At 34.9% G+C, this 9,229-nt stretch overlaps 1 pseudogene; it reads left to right on the top strand.

The window, feature by feature from the left end:
* Window positions 1-8,853: 8,853 nt before the first annotated feature.
* On the top strand, window positions 8,854-8,972 carry LOC120610705 (uncharacterized; annotated as a pseudogene).
* Window positions 8,973-9,229: the final 257 nt, after the last annotated feature.

Genomic DNA, 9,229 nt, shown 5'->3' on the forward strand with positions numbered 1-9,229 from the left:
TAAACCCGCATGTCACCTATTATTTGTAAATGTTCAGGATCTAAAAGTGAATAGAAAAACAAAAAGTGAATTCATTAAGTAGGAATATTTTTAATTCACATACACTTGTCAAAAATTTATTGTGTTAAGATTTGGGGAAACTTACTTCTTCACACTCATCCTAAAAAGGCAGGATACCTATTCTTTAGATTTTAGACCAATTTTGTGTTTTCTCCTTTATTCCTTTAGTAATTTATAAGTTTTTAAACTAAAGATATAGAATTACAGAAATATTTCAATCTTAGAACTGAAAAGTAGTTAGAAAGATTTAAAAGGAATTTTCAGTCTCTACAGAATTAATGTGGAATCTTCATTGCCGGTAATTTAAATCTACCTTAAGAATACCTATCATGCCAAAGTCACCCCTAGTTTTCTAAATATCTCCCTTTTTTTTAAATCTGAAAAGCAAGTGGGTACCTCTAAAGGTAACACAGTGTCTTGAGGGAGCTTGTCCAAGGAAAGTAGATGCCAAGTGGGGTTGTATACTGTAAAATAGGGCTGGGTCTACAAAGGCATTACATACAGTAAATCAGCCATAAACTACATCAGGGCCTGCATCAGGGACTGAGATAATGTGGAAGTCAGGGTGGAAAGGGGAGTGTCTAAGAAGAACTGTCACTGAGGAGACAGTATTTTGACTCCTACCATGAAGGACGCTTAATGTTAGGCTAGTGTGAGTAGAAGAAAAAAGAGCCCCAGCTAAGTAATAAGTGTTATCTTTTTTTCTCTAACTTCCATTCTCTATGCCTAAATCATCAATGAACCAGAAGGAGGAGTGAGAGGTGTGTCAAGAAAGCATTATTCTTAATCCTTGAGCTCCAGATCTGGCTGGGCAGGAATTAGGGTTGGGGCTGTGAGAGGAGAAAGAGAATCTTTGTATTGTATATGAGATTAAAACTTTGATGTAGTCTGGGCTGGAGATACTCTTAGTATTTTAGTATAATATATTTTCAATATATAACTTGAAAACCAAAAAAATCCTGAGAAAGTTACTAAAAGATTGATGGGATCTTCTCAAGCTGTCATCCAGGGGCAGGAAAGATAAACTCGTTAGAGCATATTTGAAGCTGTAATGGGCAGGAGGAAAGTGAGGAGTAGTAATTTCCTACTCGTACACCACTGAGTCCAGGCCATTTAATAAACAGGTTACATATAGAATAATCTTGCATTCACTAGTATAAGCTAAGTGTTTCTCTATTCTCTAGAAGAGCCCAAACAAAAAGTTTATATTTTCATTTAGACTATCTATTGTGTAGGTAACTTCTTTGATAAATATACAGGTAACATTTTGTCATCTTATCTCCTTTTTAAAATTCAAACTCTTATCTAACTCAATGAAAGATTATCTACTCTCCTTTTCACCAGCTATTTTGAAGGTGGGACAGAAAAACAAACTCCAAGTTAATTTTTTAAATGACAGAAAGTAATAAGTATGAAAATTATGGGTATTCTTAGATTTCATGCATTTCTTATTTAGAAGCTTAGCAGAAGATAGGCTTTACAATGTTTTCTATAATCATTCACTTCATAGTAAGCAAATTCTTTTGTGTTCACTGTTCAAAAGAAAATCTTGCAAAAAAAGTTTTTAAGTAAAATTTGTTTAATAAGATTACACATATTTTTGATAACCTTGAACTGAATTTTTAACTGTTGTCTAGCATAGCCAAAGGAAAAAGTTATTTCCTATACCAACATTAAACTATGTTTCACCACATATTGTTAAGGGCTTGAAATATACAGTCTATGTACTCAGATATGCAGAAATATGATTTTCTGTATTTTAAATTACTTACCTCATCTTGGCTCTCAAGCTGCCTTTCTAACTTTGCCAATTAAGTGTATCCTTGTGGCTTTATTTGAAAATAGTCGATTTAGAGTAATTACTCATTTCCAGATCTGTGCTTTCCCTCTAATTTCTTCTTCCCAACATGGCTTGTAGGTACAAGATAAATTTAAATTTTTAATTAGCAAAGGACAGGAAATGTCTGGTCCTTATGATTTCTTCTAATTGCACGATTTATCCCATTTGGTCAGAACATTGACCTCTGTTCTCTCTGAATCTGCTAAGATGTACTTTGGCCTGCCTAGTCACTTCATACTCTAAAGTAGTATCCACAGAGATATGGCTGCTCCCACTCAGTTTATTTAGATTTGGGCTCATGTGTGCTGCTAATAATCATGGAAGTTTACTTTTCTTCCAGTCCTGAAATGCTCACAAATGCTGTGGACACCTTATCTCAACCTCAGTCTTCTTGTAACTAATGATTCTCTCAGCACTTTCTTTTCCCGACCTCATCATTCATTTCATCAGTTAACATTTTCTGTTATATGCAACAGAAGTGTATTTTGCCTGAACTGGAGGTTGGAAAAGAGCTATAAAAGAATTTTATGTATATTGAAGAAATATTGAAAAGATTAAAGAACCAGACTTGAGTCTGAGATTCCAGAAAAATAATCTAAAACTGTGCCATAGTACTTCTACTTCTACGTAGAATGTAGTATGTGGCAGCAAGCCAACGTTGCTACAGCAGCAGCTAAAAAAAATGGATAAATAATAAGAATTTTATTTTTAAAAACATTATAAAGTTACAAAAACAAAGAGGACTAGGAAACTACAATTCTAGTCCTTCCTAACTGAGCTGATGATATTCAGCTGATGATATTCAGATGTCCCTGGGGGGGGGAGAGGGAAGGGGAATTGGCTGCTTTTAAGAGCAGACTAAGAAGCCAGCTGAGAAAGGGAAATCAGTAAAGTCTTTAAAGTTCATATGGACTAGAATTATGTATTAGAAACTAGAGTAACTCTAAATCCAAGGTCCACAAATTTAGTACCTATGTTTTCTTCTATGAATTGTTTCAGGTCTCATATTTAAGTCTTTGATCCATTTCGAGTTAATTCCAGTATATGATGACAGATAACAGTCTAGTTTTATACATTTGCAAGTGGCTTTTCAATTTTCCCAGCACAATTTATTGAGGACGCATTTTTTCTCCATTGTATGTTGTTGGCTCCTTTGTAAAAATTATTTGCCCATATATATGCTGGTCCTGGGGCTTTCTGGGAAGAGCCTTGCCACAGGCCAAGTTCAGCCACTACCTGAGGAAAAGACTTATAAAGTATTTGAGGCAGACCTTCTTGGTCTAATGGACTTTATCTTCTTTGATGTCCAGCCCAAGGCCACCTAACAAGGACACAGACAGTGAATTAGTGGTTACAAAATGGAATGAGGGGAGGAAGGAGGTAGATAAGAATAAAGGAGGTCAAATATATAGCGACAGAATAAAATTTAACTTTGGGAGGTCAACACACAACAGATAATAGCCAAGACATTTCCAAAACTAAAAAAAAGAAAAAGAAAAAAGAAAAAAAAGACACCCACACAGAAATCCAAAAGACAAATACAAAAATAAAACAAAACAAATAAACAAAAAAACCAAGGCTCATGATAATCAAAGTGCTAAAACACCAATATAGAAAAAGAAAACTTAAAAACAATCAAAGAAAAAAAGATACATTATGTCCAGAAGAAGGACAGCAAGACTAAAAGCTAAATTCTCTCTCTTTTTAAAGTTGACAGACAATATTAGTTTCACGTGTACAACATAGAGATTAGACATTCATGTGGCACAGTCTCCTTAGTCATCTGTGCCAAGTGCTCCAAGCGTGTCCCTTGTGTGGGTTGCATGTTCCTGCCTGTTATATTGAGCCTTGGTTGCTGTTTGCATATCAGTGGGAGAGATTGACCCTCAGGCTGATTGGTTGGGAGGACTAGCTATGACTAATGTGGAGGAGATGCTGTGTAGGGGCTAACATTTTGCAGCAGTGTCACTTTAGCAGTGCTCTGGTGCCTGCTTAGTCTGCCTTTTGAGTATGTTGTCTGCGGAGGCACCGGGTAGTGCTCCAGCATGATCCGAAGCTGGAGATCAGGCATGCTGGTCCTGGGGCTTTCCGGGAAGAGCCCTGCCACAGGCCAAGTTCAGCCACTACCTATTCCAGCCCAAGGACACCTAACATGATTCACAAAGCAATCCACAAATGAATGTCACCCACACTGGGCTTGGAGGTACCTGGGAGAGCATAAGCTGTGAAATGTGGCCAACTGCCTGCCACTAGTGCTTGGATTGGGGCTGCTTAGCAAGTGCTACGGTAATGCTGAGGCCAGATGCTGCTTGTTTGGGGGTTTAAACTTATCAGACATTTTAGGAAATTCAATAGCATGAGCCAAGACAGGCCTTTTATATGGGAAAGCCAGTGGGAGTGGCTAGGGTGGACTGCAAGTTGGGTGGGGAGAGGTCTCTGGTAATCACCAGGGCAAGGCCAATGGTGTTAGCTAGATTGATGGAAACTCAGATACGGCACCACTGGAATCTGTATGCTGGGTGGGGGAAGGGCTCAACAAGGAAGCAATGGCTGCTGCCAGCACTTCTCTCTAGGAGAAAGCTGCCCTTCCAGCCCCTACCCTGAAACTAGACAATTCAGTTTCTCCCTGTATGTCCCTGGCGCCTTTTGAGCTGTTGCTCCTGCACTGGAGTTCAGAGCAAGTGGGTCCAAAAGTGAGTAAGTCATGTGCAAGCCCTTTAAGAGGAACTCCTAGGATTCTAGTAGCCCTCTGTTTCACTGTTATAATCTCTGCTGGTTTACACAGCTAAAAATTATTGAGACTTCTGTTCCTAACCCTGGAACCCTGGGGTGGGGAGCCCGTTGTGGGCCTGGGACTCCTTGCTCTTCAGGGGGAACTTGAACAGCTGAGATAGCCCTCTCAATTTTTAATCACCACACTTAGACACGAAATCAGACTATTCTGTGTCTCTATCCTTCCTACCAGTCTAAAGGTGGCTTCTTCTTTATGTCCTTAGTTGTAGGACTTCTGTTCAGCAAGACTTCAGGTGATTTTCAATGACAGTTGTTCTGTAGTTTAGTTGTAATTTTGATGTGATTGTGAGAGGAGGTAAGCACAGTGTTTACTACTCTTCACTGGAAATCTAGCAACTAACTTTTCAATAACAGTATGGAATCTAGAAGACAATAAAATGGCATCTTTAAAATGCTGGGGGAAAACCCTGCTAATCTGTAATTTACTACCCATCAGAAATATCCTCCAAATATGAAAACAAATTGCTTATATTTCCTATAATAAAATAAGTTGAGAGAATGTATCACCAAAAGACCCACACTAAAAATATATATATGTATAATTATGGAGCTGAGATATTTCAAAGAACCTTTTATGTCATTCTTGCAGTTCGCTGGGAAGTCATTACACTTTTAAAATTTATGTTAGAAAACAGATTTGTTTTGTCAAACTGAGATTTATGTTGCCATCAAATAGTCCACAGTTTCCTTCTAGGGAAAAAAATGAATAAAAAAAGAATCACACAAGCCAACTCCCTTTCTTGTATTACAATTATGATTTTCTACAGACAAAAATATTGAGTAATGTCTACATTTGTTTCACTTTGATATAATGACAGCAAATTTTGTGCTCTATGCAATAAACGTGAAATAAATAGACACAAAAATGTGCATGAATTTCTTGGTTTGTCAGGCCTGAGACACTGAAACAAAAATTAAAGAAAATGTTAATATCTGTCTTTAACATAACATTTTTTGAGTTTAAAAAGAATTTTCACATATATGATATTATTTAATGCTTATAAATTTCTAGATTTAATGGTTTTCAAATTTCATATACAAGAAAAGTGCATCTCCAACAAGTTAAGCGACATATTGAGGTAAGAGTGTACATTTTTTCATTAGGTGGGAGAAAATGTTGGGAAAAACAAAATAAAGTTAACCCGCAATAAGATTAATAATCCAGATTCAAATCCAGTTTTCTTTACTCCAAATTATCAACTTTTAGCACTATTTAAAACAACTATATCTATATTATTTTTATACACAACAAATATAAATATTTATATTTAAACATCACCATATATTTAATAAATGTGATCTTTCAAGCAGAAAATAAATAAAAATTTTTTAAAAAACAGAATACAGAGGGTGCGGGAGGAAGATGGGTTAAAGGGGGTCAAACATGCGGTGACAGAAAGAAATCTAACTATGGGAGGTGACACACGGTGTGAATATATATATGCCTTACAGTTAAAATGTACAACTGAAAATTATTGGATTTTATTAACCAATGTCACCATAAAATAAATAAATAAATAAATAAATAAATAAATAAATAAATAAATATTTAAAATAACAAAACAAAACAAAAAACAAAATTACAACAGAATAAATTTCTCTCTAGTGATAGAGAGCCATTAGAGTTATAGTAATAATAAGGTTAACATTCTGAAGTACCTTAAGCAATTTTTTAAAAAATTTTGAGGTACGTTAAACAAGAGTAATCTAACAGACATCTATACTCATAATCAAATTTAAACAGAAAGCAATATTTTGTCATTTTTCTTCAGTTTCTTATAGTTTTTGACTTTAAAGAAAAAAAATAATTACCCCCATAATTCTCTTCCTTTCCTCCCCAAAAGTAGCAACTATTCTGATGTTGGTATGTTTTTATACAATCATTGCATATAGTGTAATTTGTACTAATGTCTTGGGTGGTTTTAAACTTTATATTAAAAATATACTGTACCAAATCTTTTGTGACTTAGTTTAAAAATATATATGTTGGATATTTACCCATGATTCTTGTTCATTTCATTTTTTTGTACAGTGTTCCGCTGTACTAATAAACCACAGTTTATTGATTAGTTCTTCAACTGATGGACAATTATATTGTTTCCCTTTGTGGCTATTACAAAAGCATCTACAAAGAATTTTATTTTCATTTGTCTTTCTGCAATGTCTGAGAGTTCTCTCAGACAAATACACCTAGGACAAATAAGCTTGATGTGTGCATCTTCAACTTTATTAGATACTGATTAATGACTCTTCAATTGTGTTATCCTAATTGATACTCTCAATAGTAATGTTTGACTATGTCCATATATCACATCTTCACAAACTCTTAGAGTTACCCGAAACTATATAACATTTATCATTCTGGAGGATGTGAAAGATAATCTCATTGTTATGATTTTAATTGTTTTATTTGCCATTTGAGTTTCTTCTGTAAATTGCCTATATATACCTTTTGCCCATTTCTTATTTAGGTTTTTGGTCTTTTCCTTATTGATATATAGACATCTTTCTAGAGATTTAGTCTAGAATAAGTCTAGAAAATAATCCTTTATTTGTATTATAAATATCTTCTCCCACTCAAAATAAATAAATAATATACCACAGACCTAGACTGATGAGAAAAACTTTACTTTCACCACCAAGCACTAGAAGCCACCATTTTTACTTCTCTAACTTCTCTGTTGGAAACAAAATTTTATGCCAGTTACTAATACCATCAACAGTGATGCATATCCTGTATTAGATATTTGACCTTTTAACCACTTCTAATGTCACTTTTGACAAAGAGTTCACTACCACTTCCCTCTTTGCTATCTCCTCAAAGTCTTCATGGATGTGTGTGATGGTGGAGCTACAAGAGTGAGTATCTAGCATTTTCAGCTTTTCTAGGAGAATTTATCTCTATCCCACTCAAAAAGAGTAGCCTCTCCCAAGTAGAAGATAGTTCAGATGCTGTGGACTAAACAAATGACAAACTTACATCTTATTGTTCTTTATTGGCACTGATTCTTTTGAAAGCATCCATAAGCAAGTTAAACTGATTCTAGCTTTGTTTCCTTGGAGCTTTTGATCTAGAATAATTTTGCTTTTAATTACAGAAAAAATAAATGAAATAATTATTATACGGGTTCAATGATTCTTCCAAAGAGAAAAGATCTTTATATTAAGTAAGATAAAGATTATCCATAAACTCATTTTAAAAAGTAAATTTCTCAATATACACTGAGAACCAGACATAGCACAGTTTACTGTTTTTTTCACAAGTAAAACTCATTAATAGATTCCTTCTTAGAATTTACCACCTGCTAATCAGATTATTGACTTTCTGATTCACAAGTCCAAAAAAGATGAAAAATAGAACTTCTAAAAATAAAAAGAGGCTTTGGTTAAACAGAAAACTGGGTTTAAATCTTACTTTAATTTTTATTGGCTTTGACCTTGGGGAAAATCCATTAATCTCGCCAAACTCTCATTTTTCATATTAAAATAAGACTATTAATACTTACCTTCCAGTGTATTATAAAGATTAAAGATTATATGTAATGAAATGTCTGTAATATAAGAAAAAGTCTTTATTATAACATTAGGCAGACTTGAAAGATCTTCAATAAAATTTAGAAAGCTACATCATTTTTCTTGGGAAATAAAAGAAAATACATGTCAATAAATTCTGCTATGAGATTGCAAGTACCTAGGAATAAATACAAAAAAATTTTTCTGATCTCAATGTTTTTGCAGACAATTTGAAAACAAGTGAGAACCTGATGGATTCAAATTTTAGGGAAAAAATCTAAACCAGAAGAAAATAATGACATATTTTATTTCTTACAGTTACATAAAAAAATACTATAACTTTTAAAATATTTCTCTCATATTTGTATAAAGCATAATTGGGCTTCATTAAAAATATTTCTTCAGAGGGGAAAAAAATGACATAGATGATAGAGGCTCTGTTCATCCCTCTGGCAACCAAATGAAAGTTGTGACAGAAATAAGGAGCAAACAGCAAGGAAAATTGCCTGGGATCTAGATAAACTAGCTATACAACTAGGAAGAAATCCAAGAAATCACTCTGCAACAGCAGAAGGCCCTGTCCCAAGCGACTGAGTGAGACAGAGGCTGCAGTAACAATAGACATCTCTTAAAGGGGCCACGTCCAAGTCTACAGCCATGCCATCCTGAACAAGCCCTATCCTGTCTGATCTCGGAAGCTAAGCAGGGTCAGGCCTGGTTAGTACTTGGATGGGAGACCACCTAGAAAGACCAGGTGCTGTAAGCATGAAAAATAAAAAAGAAGAGATTGTAAGCTGTGATGTCAACCAAGGATTGCCTCACCTAAAAATAAATAGATAAATAAATAAATAAATAAATAAATAAATAAATAAATAATAAAAAGTGGGCCGCATCCATGAGCAAACTTTGGTGGTGAGCACCAGAGCATGTTTGGCTGCTCAGGGAGCACCAGAGACTTGCAGGGGGACATTGAATTGTCGGAGTGAGGGCTGGAGGCAAGGCTCCCTCAGTACAGAAGTGCTG

This window comes from Pteropus medius, unplaced genomic scaffold, assembly GCF_902729225.1.
Source record: "Pteropus medius unplaced genomic scaffold, Ma_sr-lr_union100, whole genome shotgun sequence".
NCBI lineage: Eukaryota > Metazoa > Chordata > Mammalia > Chiroptera > Pteropodidae > Pteropus > Pteropus medius.